The sequence below is a fragment of the Pieris napi genome, chromosome 22 (genome assembly GCF_905475465.1).
Source record: "Pieris napi chromosome 22, ilPieNapi1.2, whole genome shotgun sequence".
NCBI lineage: Eukaryota > Metazoa > Arthropoda > Insecta > Lepidoptera > Pieridae > Pieris > Pieris napi.
In genome coordinates this window covers 4,085,041-4,106,182 of record NC_062255.1, presented here as the reverse complement: position 1 = coordinate 4,106,182, position 21,142 = coordinate 4,085,041, and the positions used below count along the sequence as shown (strand labels likewise).

Below are 21,142 nucleotides of genomic sequence, written 5' to 3'. Positions count from 1 at the left end.
CCCAAGGTAAATAATTGTAAATTTATAATAATACATAACTTTAATCCGGTAAAAAAGATTTTTCTTTAAATGTGTAAAGGTTATGTCAATACAATATTAGAATTACCTACTTATAATACCAAAAATATTTGGTGATTAAATTGTGTTTAGTAAATGCGTGTATTTGCTTTAGGTAAATAAGATTCGACATTGAGGACAATAATAAAACAGCTGACTAAATACAACCAAGGATTTATCCTTAATACACATAACAAATAACAAACGTTATGTAATAGAAAACATTCAAATGGCCAAACATACAATGAATTTACGCTAAGCTACGAATGCATGTAAACATAATAAATTGTTAGTTACGTAATAAATAATTCGAAGTATTTTTATTGTATTAACATATTCACAATTGTTCCATGTGCATCGTACAAACACGAATTATCTGTTTTTAGCTAACAATACACTTTATGAAGTAGACACTTTTCACCTTACCAAAGTGTGTGTGAGGATATATTTTAAGAAGCGTGAAGACTTTGACTTTATTTAGCAGTAATTTGTTCAATATTAATTTCAGTTTTTTTTTTAAATTAATATACTTAATTGACTTACGTTTTCTGTTTCGTATATTTTGTTTAACAATGTAAATCTGTTTTGGTTCTGCATATTGTCAAGTGTTTTCTTTTGCAATATATACGTGTAGCTGTAAGATTACTTATACATAAATAAATTACAGAAAATAAGCTTTGATTATTAATTAAAACAAAATTAAAGTTACATATTTCATTTCACTTGAAGTTCACTTAAAAACTAACCAATAACTGTAACTGAAAAATATTTTTTCGCAAGTGGAAAGAAACCATTATTGGTATTGGTTAAAAATCCATTGTTTTGCGAGATTTCGTGTATTTTTTGACAAGGAATGATTTATTAATATTCAACTCATAATTGACCTATTCTACTTGTTATATTCTAATTTCACCCATCTTCACTCAAGCGGTAGACTTGAAAAAATTCAGAGCTGTCAAGATGGTCTGAATTCCATAAGATGTCATCGATACGGCCAAGTGCTCACTCAAATTCTTGTGGCCGCCTCGTCGCTCCTGTATACACGAGAATGCGCGCGCACAGCGATCAATATCCATGACTGCGTTACTTCGCAAACTAAAATTTCTGAACTCATTTGCTCTTAGTGACAATATGAAACACAAATTTTAATGACCGCATCGGCAAGTGATACATCGGAACTTGAACATTACTTGTAAAGTCGGTTCACTATCAGCCCATATGTTGACTTAATGTATCGTAGTTTTAATACATCTCAATACTCTCATGTACCAAACTTAAGCGAAGCGAAGCAATTTCAGGGATAATAGTAATCTAGTGGCGCTACAACCATATAGATCTTAGCCTCAGAATCCATGTGGTTCTTTATTTTGTCACCTCAGGGATGAGTGCCGCACACTGGAGCCAGTCCAACACTGCTACACATTTAAGGAATATCGGTCTTATTTTAAGGCAATAAGACTCAAATCTGTTGCATTTAGAATCCAATACAAAATATTTTGTTACGTCATAAAATACATGTTTATCTTCATTTTCATAATGACACCAAACATAGATAAAATATATTTAAGCTTATCATTATTCCGATTTAAAAAATTGTCAATAATTCCGTTTATAGAGTAGATTTATTTTCGGCTTTTAGACACGAAAACGCGGATTTCTATCAATATCTATAATTGTACAATTAAAACATAAAGATTCTTGCAAATTAATCTTATTACTAAACATACTAAAATAGGTTTGGCAAGTTGCAACTTTGCAGTCGTCAAATCATATGCCTACAAATTCTCAAGTGCATTTTAAGACACCTAAATAATTACATATATGGACTACTAGCGACCCGCCCGGCTTCGCACGGATGCAATGCTGATACTAAATTCAAAGTGCTATAGAGTATAGGGAGAACCGCGGCCTCCGACGCGCTGCGTCCCGCAATTTTTAAATTTGTAATAAATTCGAAAATATTCATTTAAATCATATACTGTAAAGGGCCATATAGATTAAATCAACAATGTATTTAAGGTATTTAATTGGATAAGGATTAATGCTGTATTGGTTAAAATCGCTTCGAAATTAGCCATTATTTGTCGTAAAAAGTAAATGACAAAAAAATGTTATTATGGGATATCCATAAGAGGTAGACATATACCAACCATCGCGGAGTTTTCTGTAGACCTTTTCAATGTGTACAATACTTAGTACATTATTTTGATAAATCTCATAGGGTTCGCAATGTAAGCGGAAAATGTAATTATTTACGATTTACGACATCACATTAGAAACCTCAAAAATAACAGTATTTCTCCATCCATATTTAATGGATGTTATTATACACATAAACCTTCCTCTTCAATCACTCTATTTATTAAAAAAACCGCATCAAAATCCGTTGCGTAGATTTAAAGATTTAAGCATACATAGGGACAGAGAAAGCGACTTTGTTTTATACTATGTAGTGACTAAGTAAATCCAAAATTTAAACAAAGATCTTTCCGTATACGTAAGATGAAAAATGACAAGATTATTTTAACGAATTAAATTTTTAATATTTTTAAAATACGAACAAACATAAGCCAGTTACAAATAATATACACAATGGAGGTACGCGTCACCGTCATAATGACACGGGTGGGCGACGCACTGGGTTCAATGACCGGTGTTGTGCATCTTCCAGGTAGTTTTAAAGTGAGCATTCGCACTTTCAGGCAAAACCAAAAAGGAAACCGTCAAAGCTTTGTTTGGCCACCATTTCTATGGACCTGTATTTGGGAATGCACAAACGGTGAAAATAAAGTAAATAATCGATAACGAGTAGATTTTATCAATTGTAATAAAAATCAAATTTCTTTTATAAGTTCAGTTATCACTTCTAAAATACATAACATGGGGACGAACAAAAATTATGTCTAAGTAAAATCCGAAGAAAAAAATAATAATATGTATTACATTACAACTATATACAACTTGTATCGTTGCTTGTTCTACTTATATTATGTATTTATGTATCCTAATACAGATAATTAAGAAACACACTGATGTCCTTTATAATGTGCTAGTTGAAAGAGACATCTTAAAATCGCCTATAAACGTACAAAGTTAAAAATTTAAATTTAGAACGCATACTCAAATTAAAAAATTTCAGAATATCAAACTTTCTCAGAAATCTAACCTACAGACTACAGACTATCGTAAATTTTTAACACATTCTTGAAAGTTAAAGGGATTTTAAAATACACGTTTCCAATATAGAGCTCTCCAACTGTGTCGTACGCACGTGGTGTCGTAGTTAAATATAAACCGTAGGTTCAACGTACGAGGGGGCGATACGGCTAACCTACAATCAAGACTCCTTCACTATTCACTAATCCATGAATTAAGTTCATGTTTATTTAGTCCGGTGTTTCGTACCTGCGAGAACTATTTAATAGCCTTTTCTTAAATCTGAAACAAATATAGTGACGCTGAAATTTATTATTAGATTACCTAGCTATAACTTGGCAGTCAAATGGAATTAACATAGACAAAATTTTGTAAATCTTTATAGAGTTCAAAAATAATAGATTTCCGGTTTGTCTTATTTGCTTTGCCTACACTATTAATTTGTTACATTATTATAAAAACGTTCTAATAAATAATTCCCTGCAAATACTTATTTATAAGTCTGATAGTTTTTATGTCACAAACAAAAAAGTATTTGAAACTTGTTGTAACCTACTACATAATATTATAAAGAAAGTATGTGAGGTTGTAGGGATCATCTCTGGATCTATTGAACCGATTTTGAAATTTCTCTTATCAATAGAAAAACACGTTAACGCGAAAATTTTTGTCATGTGTCGGATCGCAACTTCGGATACGGTAGAATGACATTTCTTACTAACGTCTAGGGATGATAGATATATGATTGAGATCTAGAAAAAATAGAGCTTGATAATGTCAACAATATAATATAAATAATAATAAAAGTCAACGTCAATATGTCTAACTTTTGTTATATTAAAAAACGTCCTCCGTCGCATCTGAGGCGATAAACTCAAAGACTACTCTACTGCACGGAATTAATTGCGATATTCCCCAATATCTAGCATTCTAGATGAATCATGAATAATGATTCATAAGAAAGGTTTAGGTATCTAAATCTTCAAGGTTTACGGGTTTGCCCGTGCGAAGGACTGCGTGTCGCTAGTGAATAATTCAACACCTAAATAGATATAATTATAGACCATATAATTGAAGGTAGCAGTTGACACTGTTCATCCAGAAACCTTTAGTAAAGAATGGACTTACTTCGTCATTCAATATTTTTATTATGATTACTTTTTAATTACGCCCATTATTTAATTCATGGTGGAATAAATACAAAGACATTGAGTTAAAGGATAAATTGTGATTTATACAGTGTTTCCGCAAATAGAACTTATATTGCGAAGCGATGGCAAATATTTTAATTACGTACGTAACCATACTGATTCAATGTTTTATATATAAAGACAATTATATTTACTTATAATTACGGTAAAATTATCCTGACAAAAGATTATATATATGTATGAAATTTGCTGATATAAGTTTGAAGAACAATATTAGCTAATAGTATAAGGGAGCGTCAAGTATTACGTAACGAATTTTAGGATTCCTCTTGTAAAACGTTACGATGCGGGGCGGGGATTAAATTACGCGTTATTGTTAATATTATTTTCGACTTTCCAGTACTTTGCTCCACATATTGGCAACTTTTAGGTATAAAGAGTCACTGGGTGGTCACGAAACGTTTTCTATTGGGTACGGAATAACGTTACGGCGCGTTACATGGGGGGGGGGGGGGTCGTCAATAATCTCCAAAAATTGCGTGACGTAATACTTGAAACGCAAGAACTTAACACAGTAAAAGTATCACAGAGGAGTTACTAACTTAACACAAACATTTGAGAACATGGAAAATATAATTAGTGCGTTCTCATTTACTAACAAAATTAAGTATGTACTTCTTAGTGAAACCGACTCCCCAAGTGTGCGAGTGCCTAGTGGTTAAGTAGAACTTCTTCAGAAGTGTTCACACTGCAGTTGAGTTCGAATCTAGGCTGTAAATGAACTTGAACAAGCAAAGTTCTTGCACATATCGTAAAGAAACTGGTGTAAACTCGAATGAGCTTCAAGCACATAATGCTTTAATAAAAGTAATTGTAACAAAAATGTGTCCTTGGTCATATGACTTTATACAAACTTTTGAAGTCATTTAGTACTTAGTAAAAATAACATTTAAAATGAACAGAAGCTTAGGAAAGATAAATGGAATTTCATTTCAGTCACGTCCACAAAGGATGGTTTTGTAATAAGGAATTATAAAACTTACAACGAACACAGAGAACTCTCTAAGACTTAAATCACTTAGTTCTAAGTCTTATACAGAGTTATTCAATTAAGTGTGTGTCTAAGTAAATGGAGTATGTTTCAGTGATTGTATAATCCGAAAAAACATGGCTGGTACAAATATAAAAATATTTTTTTAATGTTTCAGACAACGTCTAATTGTTAAATGTCACGGCTTTTTATACATAACAGATATTGCAAGAAAAGTGTTTGACTTTGTGATAGCGAATATGTGTTAAGCGTAAACAAAAATACAAAGGTACAAAGTGTCTTTACTTTAGAGTGTCGAAACTCAGTGCTAAGCACGCCTTCTATATGTCACCGTAAAATTGTAAAAACCGTTAGATTGTAATCTATCTCGCGAGATTGTAAACTGTCGAAAGATTGTCAACTCAACATACTGCTTGCAATTTAACGTATTATTATTCGGTAGTTATATGAAATTGTTGGGAAGTAAAATTAATCTGTAATTGACCAAAGAAGTTTGAATGATAACTAAGTTAGTGTAGTACAATCTACCGAATACCGATAACCGATAGATTACAATCTAACGGTTTTTACAATTTTACGTTAACATATATATACCCAATAGCTTTCGGAGTCTTTTTTAGCGCAAGCTATATAAATAAAACTGACTCGCAAAATATGTTACTAAGTACAACTCGACGACGACTTATTAAAAAAGAACATTCTCGTAAATTTTTAAAATTTATTTATTGCGGAGAGGAACCTTTTAATTCCGGAAAAACGAACAGTCACTTTGGGATACTAAAAAGGTAGGCTAAGTAAAAAGTCATATTAATTAAATGTTTATAAAACTGCATAAAATAAGGGGAGGGGCTATACCGAGATCATAATACAATAAAATTTAAAACCAATATTACTGTACTGTGAAAATATTCACAACACGATAATATACTTATGAACGTCAGTAAATTAATATGTAGTTCTAAATTTACATTTACTGCCAGTTTTCAAACCAAGGACGTAGAACGGACAAGAAGAATTGGCAACTCCGTCACTCTTTTAAATAGCTTTTAATTTTTGTATATAAGGACTAACCACATTTTCTTGTTCATATTATATGTTCTTTAATAAAACGCTGCATATTTTTCTTCGTTATTTGTCTGCAATAAGATGACTTACGTATGCGAAATATAGACAAAGAACTGCGCATGACCTTGCTTCGTAGCTGCTCGTGCTTTGCGAACACGGAAGTGGCAAACGAAGCGACGCCCCCACCAGTTTAGGCACACGAATTAACAATTATGTTACTATGGGATTCTCGCAATGTGTGATTAATTTATACTGCAGGAAAATTTTATTTAAATGCGAGTATCTTTTAAAACCCCTAGGTAGGTTGTGAAAAGGCTAGGTAGAGGAAAGCTCGCGTATGTACTTTAAGTATGAAATCCAGAAATTCTTTTTAAAAACACACAAAATACTTAAATATGTATATTTTTTATGGGATTTTGAATGAAGTGCTAACCTGCGCCTATGCTGTGTGTGGTCGACCTGGAAGGAACGGTACGCTCTCTTCCAGAAGCCTCTAAGTCGTATCAATTCCGAAATACCTACCTCAACTGGGAGATGGTTTCACAAAGTGGAAAGCACCTCAAAAAGCGCTGTGTTAGACATATATTACATATAGATGCACGCTTTAATTCAATAAAAAGTATCAAAAATGGTTACAAATATTTATTTTATTAAACTGCAACTAATCTTATAATAAAATGGGTTTTAGATTGTAGCTTGCGTATAAATTGTTAGTGTAATATACTATGAAATATATCAATATCTACAATTGCAATATTCGGTACGTGCCTCTATCGCTTAGTAAAAATAAATTGGTAAACATTTCATAAACAGTTCGAATGATATTAGTCACGTCTTGCAATATAGGCGAAAATAAATTTAAATCACAATACAAATGAGCAACAAGTATGCAACTTTATGTGTACCAATGTCCGTTCTATGATGTCATCTACAAAATAATAAACGTTGTTATTTCTTAATTCTATATAACATATGTATAAGAATTTTCTCTTTGAGCATTTCTCATTTGTAAATAGCCAATTATCTAATATGTATATAAAATTCTCGTGTCGCGGTGTTTGTGGTTAAACTCCTCCGAAACGGCTTGACCGATTCTCATGAAATTTTGTGAGCATATTGGGTATAACTGAGAATCGGAGAACATCTATTTTTCATCCCCCTAAATATTAAGGGTAGTCCACCTAAGTCCACCCCTAATTTTTTATTTTTAGATAAAAAAAAATATTTTTATTTATTTTATGATACAGCATTAAAAAATTCATACAACCCATAATTTACACCCCTCTACGATCAACCCCTATTTTTTTATTATAAATGATAAACATGGCAAAACGACGTTTGCCGGATCAGCTAGTAGTATAAATATAAGTATGACTTATTAACCCATAGATTAGCTTTAAATTTATTATTATTTTTTAGATTTTAGTTTAGTTTCATTTTAGTACTTTACCCACATTTTTCCTTTCTTGGGTTGCCAGAAAGAAATCGCTTGTTAGCGATAAGGCTGCCTTTGCCTACAAACTTATGAAACCAGGTTTTTATATGTAACCCTAAAAGTAACGAAGTGTAAACAAATAAATAAAAATATGTAACATTTATTGTAACTATAACTTTTCTAAGAAATTAGTATTTTTTTAGTTTATTTATTTACTGAAGTATTTGCCAATAGAAGATAAAAGTGTGGATAATATCGTGAAATATCTTGATTGTAGAAAATGTTAGAACGGAAATACTTTGCGGAACAAGGAATATGTGGAGTTTTATTTGACACAACTGTTCTTCTAAAGATGGTGAGACTTAACTTTAAAATACTATTAAATGTCTCCTATTTCTTCCTGAAGCTTCTTATTTAATCAGTTTTATGGACAAGTAATACAATGAGTAATCACTTTGATAAACGTATTATAATTGCCGTAGTTGATTTATAAATAAGTAGTTCTTTTTTTGTAACTTTTAGTAAATTTTAATTTTTTGTAATTTTTTATGGGCTTTGGGACACGCCATCCAATAACGTGTACGATCTATATGGTGATAGAAAAACAATTTATTTGTGTAGAAAAAATTACCACGTAAAAATCGGTTTAGTAGGATTGTTCAAAAATCCCCTTGACGCTTTAACTTATTAATTTAAGTTATATTAAGATTTAGTTTAGTTTTATTCAATCATAATATTGTAGACTACTTGTTTGTTGTTCTTTTTATAAATATTACGCATTTGTTTTACTTTACATAAATAAGCCATAATACTACAAAGTTCACGAGGTACCAGGCTCACATACAACGTGAAGAGGTAAATATAAATATTCTAATACAAATTTATCAGTGCGACTCATTCTACTCAAACACTGAGTCAGACTGCATTTATGTTAAGAATTCAGTGACATTGCGTTTTTAAATTTCGAATGCCATTCAGTTTCGTGTTTACTCTGAGCGTACACTGAACCTGGCTAAAATATAACTAGTTCTCGGAAACAAAGGGACTTAATGGCGTCCCTTATTTAGTGATGATAATGGACGAAGAGGGTACCGCCTTTGGAGTTTGTAGAAGGGTATAGAGTATTTTACGGTATCAATAAGAAAAGGGTTTTATAAGCAAGATATTAAAGATATAGTGGATATTACAAAGTTTTAACAAAACGGCAGCACTGCGTTGCCAACGTTTTTGTATACACTTTAGATACTACTTCTGCCGCAACTTGGAATCGTGGAGTACACAGCGAAAATAACAAACCGCGCTACTAATTGTACGTACACATTGTCGCAATACAAAATGTGTAGTATAAATAAACCCCTTTATATTAATTATTGATACAACTTACAAAAATAACCCTAACATCAAGAACACAAAGTTTTCCTTCACCGTACGAGCGAGTAATAAACGCGTACATAGTAAGAAACTTCAATGTAATTTTATTTACACTCTCAAACATGTTAGATGTTTAGAGTGAGGACAATCAAATGCTTATGAAAATCTATACTAATATTATAAAGAGAAAAGATTTGATTTTTTGTTTGTTTGAAATGAATAGGCTCCGAAACTACTGGACCGATTTAAAAAATTCTTTCACCGTTGGCAACCTCCACTTCCCGAGTGACATAGGCTATGTTTCATTTTCAAAAAAATGCTTACTAAAACTTGAATAATCTAACCCAAGGTGTACAAAAATAAACAAAAAACTTCCTAGAATCGCGTGCGCTGCGAAAACTATTAATGATGGAACAAAATGTTATATTACAATTTTTCAGGACACATCACTATCTATAAAAAATGTCGCGACAGCATGTCTCTATCTTTTATAGTTACGTCACAATAAGCGCCCTTTTATTATTATTTTTTTTATTAAAATACCACCGCTAGAAAAGGCTCTTTATTCGTACCTAGGTATTGATCCTTATCAAAATAATTACCAACGTTTCACATAAGCTACAATTTAATGGCATAACCACCAAAAAAGCATGGTGGATTGGTGTTCTCCTGCCGTTATCTTGAATAGTTTACTACTATGTAATATAACAAAAATCTTAGCCGCAGCAACGCTTGGCCGAGTCTACTAGTATGTTATAAAAAGGATATACACGTGTGAAAATGACATGAGAACTTAAAAAGGCGCAGCGCTAACCAAATCCAACGATTCGTCCGTAATATCGCAGCACACAACTCCCAAGAGGACTCTTTATATCGAAAATGGGTCCGCCAAGCAACGCGAATACAATGTAAATACATAAATAGCAATATCTTGTCAAAAGAAAATAATAATAGTATTTAATTAACACTGCAAGGTTGCAAAGACATGGCTTCAGGGTTGAAAGGCGCACGCTAAACTTAAGACGCTATCAATTGTTAGTTATTTAGACAACCTATCAAATGCGAAGCAATTACAGGAAACAAAATATTAAATGAGAAAATGTCTATCTGGCTTCTGAGTTCCTAGTAAGTTGAGCCACGAAAATAGAAAAACTATAATATTTCTAGTTAGGTTATCTTTAGCTCGATTCAGAGGTTGGTTTAAAATATATTTTTGTATAGTCTTTTCAAGTAGTTTATATAGTGTATAGTTCTTTATCTAACGATGACACTAACACTAAAATACCATCCGTATCACCTCGAATTCCGTCGTTCCACAACTGAGGCAGTTTTTGCCGCGCACCACCACTATGTGGAACCAGCTGCCCACTGAAGTATTTCCGTACTAATTCGACTTAGGGTCCTTCAAGAAAAGATCGTGCCAATTCTTGAAAGGCCGGCAACGCATTTGCGAGCCTTCTGGCAATGTGAGTGTCCATGGGCGGCGGTATCACTTAACATAAGGTGAGCCTCCTATTACATAAAAAAAATTGAGGAAGTATTTGAAGAGGCGGGAAGATTCTAATTCTGTTTAAGCAGTAATTTGAAATATTAAGTATTATTTGTTGTTTCAAATGTAAAATTTCTATTTTCTTTAGTTTTTTAAACATATATTTTTGTCTATCTACTTACTTGTTTTCTGTTCTATACATATTGTTTATCTATGTAATCTGCTTTGGCTTTCTGTATTGTCTAAGTGTTTCATAATATGTAGCTATAAGATTACTAATAAATAATTAAATACGTCTAAAGATAAAACATCAGGTCACAGCCAGTAATAAAATGATTAAAACTTTGCTCATCCATCGCATACCGGCTCATAATAGATCGCGTGCCGCCCTCCACTTACCAACGTTTTTCAGGTAAATTACTTTCAATCGATAAGTAGCGTTTATACATTACACTCTGAATTATATTCAATGCGTTCATTTACTATACATGTTTAACAACCTGTTTCAAATAACGAACATTGCATAGAATGTTATGAATATAGGGAATATTAATCATGTAGTTTGAAACTACAAGGCACGATACAAAATAAAAATACTTCAGAATTTAGTCCGTTTTATTTAGTCTTTAACATTAAAATTGTGTATTATAGCTACTTTCACAGGGTTATGTCCAACGGTATTCTACTGTAAGGTGCTGCTGCAGAGGTTCAAGCCATATTTGTGCTGCAGAAGCGGGTTGTTCGGGGTATTTGTTGTGTTTCCCCACGGGAGTCGGTACGGAATAAGTTTATGGAATTAAATATTATGACACTATCTGGTCAGTATATTCTTGAAGCCTTATTTGTACAAAAAATATAAACGATTTTAAAACAAATTGTGACTTTCACCAGTATAATAAGTATAAGTTTTTACAACAACAAGCGAAATTAGAGAATTATCACTAAATAAATTCAAAGTTCTCGTTAAACGAAAATTAATCAATAAAGCTTTTTGTACATTTGACAATTATTTAAATAATCCTAATCGTTGGGATTGATTTGCTCTAGTTCAAACAATTTGTAGGACTCAAAACTTGGCGATTAAAAAGAGTGACGGAGAGTTTCTTGCCAGTTCTCCTTTCCCGCTCTACACCCTTGACTGGTAGTAAATGTAAATTTAGAATCATTTTTACATCTTTTCTGTTGACGTTCAAAAGTGTACTTGTTTACCTATATGAATAAAGTTATTTTGAGTTTGAGTTTGAATTATTATATTTTACATGTACGTTACAGAAATCATGGTTCATTTCGACATGATTTTTAGTTGCCGACTATGGCAACAAAAAAAACCAGTGGCCTCAAAGAGAGCTGGTGGTATTCAAACCCACGAGCGATATATCACTGTAGAGAGAGAGATAAATGAGAGTATAATCTTTCTCCGGTTTACCCTTATCTACAATACCCTTGTGCCCCGCCTTCGAATCTGAATAAACTCTGAATTCTGCATGGTCGACATAAATCTAACTACCGACAGCGACAGCGATTCAACAATGAATTGTTGAATTTTTATTTATTAGCTTTTATGAAATAATAAGCGCAGTGTTGGCCTAGAGGCTTCAACGTGCGACTCTCGTCCTTGAGGTCGTAGGTTCGAACCCCGGCTATGCACCAATGGACTATCTCTCTATGTGCGCATTAACATTCGATCGAACGGTGATGGAAAACCGGCTTGCCTTAGACCCACTTCGGGGCCTGGTCTATTCATCATTATAGGTGATCAATGTTTTTCTTTGTAACCCGAAAAAAACACCGTAGAGATATATATTTTATCGCATCACAAGAATTCCTATAAAGCCTACAAATACTCGTTATCAAAGAAGAGAATGCTTCAATCGACCAGTAAATATTAATTCTCCATCAAAATTCCTATTTTAGCCTAAAAGGCCAACTTTAACTTAATAAAGCCAAGATGAGTTCAGAAAATTGGATTAGGCCCTCGGTAAAAGGGATACAAAGTTTTAAAAAGAAACCACTGCGGTGGAACTTTATTATTTTAAGTTTAATTAAAGTGAACGATAAACCTAACACTATCAGCCGTACTCTGAGACGTCCATTATTTATAGATTAAGGATACAACTTCAGTTCTCTAAAAATAAACGATTAGTTAGTGCTTTAGGAAGAAAAGACCAGTGAAAAATCTCTTAAGATTTCTGTCCTGAACATTTAAATATAGAATAATAAATGAAACACAATTTAACTCAAAAATAATATGAAACTAAAAAAAAACCCCTCGTAATTAGACTCATTAGTCCCTAAGATAAGCTTTTACATTTCTATATTTTTTTTTAGGTTTTAGTTTAGTTTAGTTTGAGCTAGTGTTACATGTTATTTTATGTTAATTGCACTTCTGTAAATATTAATTACCTACCTACGCTCTGTAGGTGTTTTTTCCATACAAGGGTTGCCTGTAAGAAATCGCTTGTTAGCGTTGCGTAATAACTTATGTAACCTGTTTTCTTATATGTATGTTGTATGTAACGAAGTGTAAATAAATAAATAAATATGAATCGCTGAAAAATAATTTCAATTAAACATAAAGGGTACATGATCCTGCTTGCTTATAAAAAATCAATAATACTAGAAGAAATATGTGTTCTTAGTACCTCGATTGGCAAGGACCCACATCCTTACACTTATAACTGATATTTTTTATAAAATAAAATTGCGAGAGTATTAATTTAATTTAAAAAATAATGGTTTCCATTTACATTCCATTACAACACTGATCGTTCAGTACATATATAACTCAAACCGTTCTTAATTTGAAATGCCACCTTGCTTTATAGCGGATCCTCGTAATCTATGTATAACCAAGAAAATAAACGTAATCAGGTTCCAGATAAAGTGTAATTTTATTCATGCATAGTTAAAACTTTTTATAAACAACAAACTCAACGGTTCACGCTACTTGAACGCTTCAGCCTCAGAGCACCGCTATTTGTTCAGTACTGTTGTGTTTTGCCTTAGCTTTAAAATTTTCAAGAATTGCTATTTTCGCGTATTGTTTGTACTATGTAGTAACTAGTAGTCTCGTAATTCGGTCGTAGCGTGATGTTATGTAGCATCTAGGCCAAGCTATAAACTACACATTCCTTGACAAATGGACTTTACAAAACTAAAATAAATTTTCTCCAGTAGTTCCGGAGTTTAACGTGTTAAACTAAAAAAAAAATCAGTGGCGCTACAACCTCTTTAGGTCTTGGCCTCAGATTTCTGAATTTGTTGTATTATCATTTTTAAATCTAATTGACAAGTAGGTGATCAGCCTCCGGCTGCAGACTTTTTGGGTCTAAGGTAAGCCGGTTTCCTCAAGATGTTTTCCTTCACCGTTCGAACAAATGTTAAATACGTACATAGAAAGAAAGTCCATTGGTGCACAGCCAGGGATCGACAAAACGAGCTAAATATGTCAAAGGAAAACATTATTATTATCAAATTTACGTTGGTGTAACTTAAGTAATTTTCTTTAGTTTCTTGTTATGAAGTTTTGAGAAAATGTTCCTTGTACACGCAACTCCACAAGGTTAACAAAAAAATTCCAAATGTATGTTTTAGCTTTTTTGACCTTTTATTTATATGTCGATCAGATATTGATAAAGATTTTCGAGAAATTTGTTTAACTAAGTCAAAAAAATCTTATTTAAATTTATTCCTTGAACTCTGACAAAGGTTTTTAAGGAGAGCAACATTGCACGGAAAAACCTTAAAAAAAACAGTTTTCTTTTTCAGTAGTTCTGAACGCAACTTCCACTTGCTATTACATGTATGAAAATGACTATTAACATAATGTTATAAACACCTAAGTACCTACTAAATATTAAAAAAAAATATTTAGGTTAGAACTCTATGGGGTATCATAGCAAAATGTTCCATATGTTGGTATGTATCTACTAAAAAGATAAGCTATGTTAAAAAAACATATTAAGGCGAATTCGACGTTCGCGGGGGTAGCTTGTATATAATAAAATTAACAGTCGTTATACCTAATCATTTTAATGTACCCAGCCGAGCATATACATAATAAATAAGCCTGCTAACATAGGACATAATATTATACAAAAAAACAATCATGCTATGTACTTCATAATCCTGAGAAACCAGTCGTAATTGCCAATAGATTTTTCTCTATTAATCTGAGAACCATTTAATTCACAAGCTAATCATTTGATTTATATATGGAACAGTTTAGAATGACAAGAGACATCTAGTTCGTATATAATTAAATTAATGATGACCGCATCAAAATGTTATTGTAAAATTTCATGTATTAACACTATCATTAAACGTGCCATTGTTATCCAACAATTGAACATGAACAAATATTGATTACGTCACTTATATTTGAAACAAATGACATTTATAATTACTGAATTGAAATATGTTATAAATTGACTTTAATATAATAACTAGCTATTACACTATTGAATAATAGACACATAGACCTTTACAAGCTTTTAACTTATATCAGAAGGGTTCTATTTCTTTAATTATTTTTCTCTTATAGGCCAAGAGATGATCAACCATTTTGATAAAAAAAGCTCGTCTCAAAGTACGTGAGTGTTGCGCACCTTAAACATACAAAACACTTTGACGCATTGCCGAGTTTAAGAAATACGATTTTAATCTTTCTATGGATATAGTAAAAAAAAAATGATTTTTTTAAATATTTTGTCAATACTATACTAACTATTCTGGCCATATATACTGTTACATAAAAACTTTTCTATTTTTCATCTTTTTAATTATTTTGAATTTGGAACACGTATATATTTTAAAAACTTCTTTCGATTTTGCATTTCTCATATTTTTTCGTGTTCATTATCAAACTGTATAATATGGAATGGGGTGTTAGAAAATAGGTTTGCAGTGATCGCTTGGAAACAGTGCGTAAATCCATAGGTGACCGTGACCAAACAGATTAAAGACCTGTATAAAAAGCCAAAGGTGGCCATTTCGAATAGAATATGTTTTTTATTTTTTGCTGAGACTTAAATAAATATGTAGGAATAAATTTTAATAATATTACATTACGTCATAAACAAATGCATTTTCATTTGTAACAGAACTTATATACATATACATACTAGGTATACTCGACACGGTGGCATATTTTTAGTGCATCAAATATGGACACGTGTGTCTATACAATTTTTATTATCGTTTGTGCTTCAAATGGTGAAGACGTTGTTTGAATACCCAATGTGTATTAAACATTTTCGATTTGACATTATGTTGCCTCAATCTTAATTAGATTTCAACAACAACTCGAAGAAGGTTGTTAACTAGCAATAATTTTTCTTAGAAACCAGACTAGAATAATGTCAAATTACTATTATTTGTAACTAAGCTAACCCTCATTCCAAACAAATTATATCTAATATATAAAATTCTCGTGTCGCGGTGTTTGTGGTTAAACTCCTCCGAAACGGCTCGACCGATTCTCATGAAATTTTGTGTGCATATTGGGTATGTCTGAGAATCGGACAACATGTATTTTTCATCCCCCTAAAGCAGAATCAGCATTAAAAAATACATACAACCCGTAACTTTCACCCCTCTACGATCAACCCCTATTTTTTATTATAAATGATATACATGGCAAAACGAATTCTATAATATTTCGTTATATCTTTATTAATATGTATGTGTAATAAATACTATTTTATTGCAATTATACTAAAAGAAAACAATTAAGCAAACCCAAAATTATATTACTTTGTCTTTGTCTATGCTATCACTAAAATATATAACCATGTTAATAACAATGTTCTTTAAATATATCTATATAAATAAAAATTAATTGCAAAATATGTTGCTAAGCTTAAAACTCAAAGACGACTGGACCAATTAGAGTATTTTTTTATTGAGTCCTTTAAATCCGAGAAAGGTCTTTAGAGAAAATTTTTAACAATAAAAAATATACTTTGCAAAATGTTTAGTATGTAGCTACTAGAAAGGTAGGCTAAGTGAAAAACGAAGTTCGCGATGGCAACTAATTCAATAATATGATACAATTTAGGGTTATTAGCAAGTCGAGAAGCAGACATTGTTAAATGGTACTAAGGTTATTTCCTAGTACAAATTCTCAGAAGACTAAAACAATTAAGTGATAATAGTTACAGATAGATAATTTATAACTGGTTTCCTTATTACAAAACTTCTCAAAATATTACGCAACAACGTGTATTTAGAATCAATTCTATATTTCAATATTATAAGGCGATGTATCCGTCAAATTTAAAAAAAAAATCAGTTGGGTCTTTTATCGCAATTAAAAATGATAATATATAGTCAGGAGTAGTGGTAGGGGAGCCCAAGAGGGGATTTCGGGATTTACTAAAGCGCGGCAGATTAATATATAGGGGGATACCTTGTACCCGGTTAAGTACCTCCACAAAATATGAGGCCCATATATAAAGCCGCACGTGAAGGAGACAGGATCAGTTTAGTAAAAAAAAATTGACCATCAGAAATTCCCGAGCGCGTCAGATTAAGGTAGGGTGAGTTAATTACATCCTAAAAAGTGTATATTCCACTAATCTGACAATTTGAGAGTGACGGAAAAAAAGGGGAGGGCAACAAAGTTGTAAAAAAAACCGTCATCTCGACATTCTCGAGCGTAGCTAATTTTTTTTTTATTTTGAAGGAAATAATTCAAGAATAATGAAAAATATATAATCTGACGATTTCCGCAAGCCGAAATAACAAAAAATCGTCGATAAAGTTAAATGCGTGCAGCTGCGTGATGCCTACATTTCCTTTAACCGATCGGAATCTACTAAACGGCGTTCTAAATATTTCCCTCAAAATTACATTTCCTGTGAATTTGAACCGATTCGGACCGATAGATTTTGAGAAATTTTGAAAAATCTTAAAAAAATAAGAAATATTTTTTTTTAAAGTGGTTTCTTTATTGATCAACTTCAAAAACTAATCCGCCTTTGAGCTTGAAAAACCACGTCGATCGCCACCAAGCTCGTCAAAAGCGGTTGATTAGTTCGAGAGATATCGTGAACGAAAGAAACCAGAAAAAGTGTTTTTTCGGGATTACTCCGAAATTTGTGGTTCTATCAATTAAAATTGCAAAATTACTTATGATGATGATAAAACTGCGTCGAATGCCGCCAACCGCGTGAAAATTGTTTGATCCATTCAAAAGTTATTGCGGTTTGAAAATTCCAAAAATAGTGTTCTATGAAAATTCTATCAGACTTTCGAGCTGGGAGAGCTCAAATGCATAGACATGTTATTTTTTTGAACTCAGCGAGCTCAAAATATCAATTTTAAGCGCCCAGGAATGGAATTAGCGGGAAGTTGCAGGGATGGCCCTTTAGGTGAACCGTTTTTCTATTTTTTTTTTGGCAGATCAGGCGAATCCCTCTAGATAATCGTCAGATTATGAGACAGTACGTTTAGAACATAAAGATGAACCACATATATCTTAATCTGACGCGCTTGAGTATTTCAAAATTGCGTTTTTTTTTTGCAAGTTAAGAAAATGGCTGTGGGTTTGCGTCCCATCGAAATCGTCAGATTAGTGAATGAGAGCTTTTTTTTGGTGCACTTAACACTCCCTTAGAAAATCTGACGCGCTCGATAAATTTTTTTTTTTTAAATTTTCAACCCTTAAATACAACCACCCGCATCATGCAAACGATCAGATTAACATACGTACATTATTAAAAATACGTAGGGCATAGATGCTATCAATATCTGACGCGCTCGAGTATGTCCATGCAACAGTTTTTTTTTACATATTTAACTATCTATAGCCGCTTCCCCCACCGATGAAAAGGAATTTATCATATAACATTTTTTTCTTCTTTTTATCTAAGCTTTGCATCCCAATAGGTCTCTACGACGCTCGAGTAAATCCCCATTTAGCATCGTGGGCTCCCCTACCATAGAGGGTACGCCTATCAAATATGTATTACGGCTTCAATACTTCCGTAATCTATTAATTGCCTATTATTCAATATAACTTAGACCAGTGTGTCCAGATAGGCAATATTGTTTCATTATGACTTTGAATAAGCAACGATGAAAAATAAAACACTGAAAGTTACACCTTAACACGTTCAAGTAAAGTGTATTTTACATTAACTTTAAACCATTCCAGCTTCCCTATGACTGTCATGTTCGAGGTTTTCAGCTCGATTTCGAGTCCAGATCACCAGACGCAAAGATGAAAAGACACTGATTAGCAAAAGTTATATCATATTTTATAACCAAGGGAGCGTTCAAGTATTACGATACGCAATTTTTGGAGTATATTGACCCCCCCCCCATGTAACTCGTCGTAACGTTTTTCAGTACCCAAGTATAGTAAAACGTTTCGTGACCACCTAGTGACTCTTTAGTTACTATTATGTGGTGTAAGTCGAAAAAAATATTAATAATAACGCGTAATTCAATCCCCGCCCCGCATCGTAACGTTTTACAAAAGGACCCCCCTCCCAAAATACGTTACGTAATACTTGAACGCTCCCCAAGTCAAATTAAACGCTCCTTTTGTAGAAACCCTAAGTAGCATACTAACATTCGGAGCAGGTATTAAATCGTAAACTCGAGAATAAGGAAGGACAAGTTTTACAGTACATTTTAAGTGACGTCTATTTTATTTATTGCATTGCCACAAGATCCGGCTTGCAATAATAAATAACGATTATAGAATCACTAATTAAGTCAATCGTATTATTTAAGATACAAGGCGTTTTGAAATATGTCCCTTCCCTTAAGAATAAGAAACCCAAAGACCAAGAATCAACGCTAAATCTTCTAATGTCAAATCGTATTTAATTTGGAATGTTATATTACAGTATTTTAACAAAGTCACCTTTGTCTTTGTTTGGAGCACAGTACTTTAGTTAAAATGTATAAAAACGCACATTTATGTTACATATTAATATTTTTAAATTATTATGTTTATAGAAGTTTTACCTGATCAATATTGCAATATAAACAAGTGTAAAACATTTTACAGTAAAACACATCTAGTGGCGACTTTATGGACTTCATATTCCATGATTCATTGATAATATTTATTAATAGACAATTTGTCCGCCTTTTGACTAACACCTGAACCCAATAACCTATCTCAAACTCATCCATTGGGATGCAGATAGGAGATCGATCGACTGTCACGGTCTGATCTCAGATTGTTTTCAATGTGAGATTGTGGATTGATTATTGGGTTCGGGCGTAAGACATGCCGATATCCTTCACTATACAGACAAGTGTGAATTGGGTATCGAATTGTTTCAGCCAGGAGCCGAACCACTTCTAGGTGAAGAAACCACTCCCTTCACCATATACACCGCTCAATAAATACTCACACACACATACTTCTATTTATAAAGCAAATATTACCATTTCTTATACATTACTGCAATAATAATAATTCAGTTATTACGATCACAAAAGTTCAAAGTAACGATTTCGTTTTGATAACATTGCCGTGATAAACGCAAGTATTCCATAACATGCATTTGTACTTACGTAATTTATTTCTAAATACTTTGTTTGCTGGGTTTTATTCACAGAAACAACTGCTTTCATTTGATAGTTTTATAATTAAGGATATTAAATTAGTCTGATTACATTGTGTTAGGTTAATGGCACGGATTTATTTACTTAAGTTGTAATAAAACCCTGTGACGTTGCCCTTGGTCTTGGCCACAGTTTTCTGTAACTGTTTCAATCATTTTTTTCATCATTTGTTTTGAATCATTTATTTTCTAAATAGGCAAGTAGGTGATCAGCCTTTTGTAACACACGTCGATGATGTTAGGGTTTACTCATGATTTTCCTTTACTGTACGAGTAAGTCAATCAATCGAAAGTCAATTGGTGCACGTCCCAAGTTTCGAACCTACGAACCTTAGGACCTAGAGTCCAAGCTACTAGGGCTACATTGCTCACTTGTTAGTTGTAGGTTGTATTGAGGTGTTATTGATAAATTAATCTTTTAATATCCTGTCCTATCATATCACTACAATACAATCAGCTAATTAAATAGCTCATAGTGACTATTATATCAATTACAATTGTTACCTTATTTCACTTAGCTAATAGATACATTCTAGAATGTATTTTAGGTAGATATTTATAAAGGCATTATAAAGATTCGTACAACGTGATATTCGACTCGATAGTCTTAGTACTTAATATATAAGCATTTTCCGATAGGAATATTTAGACTAGCTTTAGTAAAGATTAGATATTTTTTTAAATTAAACCTAGACTTTGAATGGATTTCGTATTAACCAGAATGGATGGTAAATCAATGCCCTGTGCTTGTGTTTAAAAAGCTTATAATTTTCTATTGTT

General features: G+C 32.4%; 1 protein-coding gene across 2 annotated transcripts in view; it reads right to left on the bottom strand.

The window, feature by feature from the left end:
- The window catches only part of LOC125060635 (protein gustavus), an 89,892-nt gene that overhangs the window by 46,589 nt on the left and 22,161 nt on the right, over nucleotides 1–21,142 (bottom strand). The window lies entirely within an intron of this gene.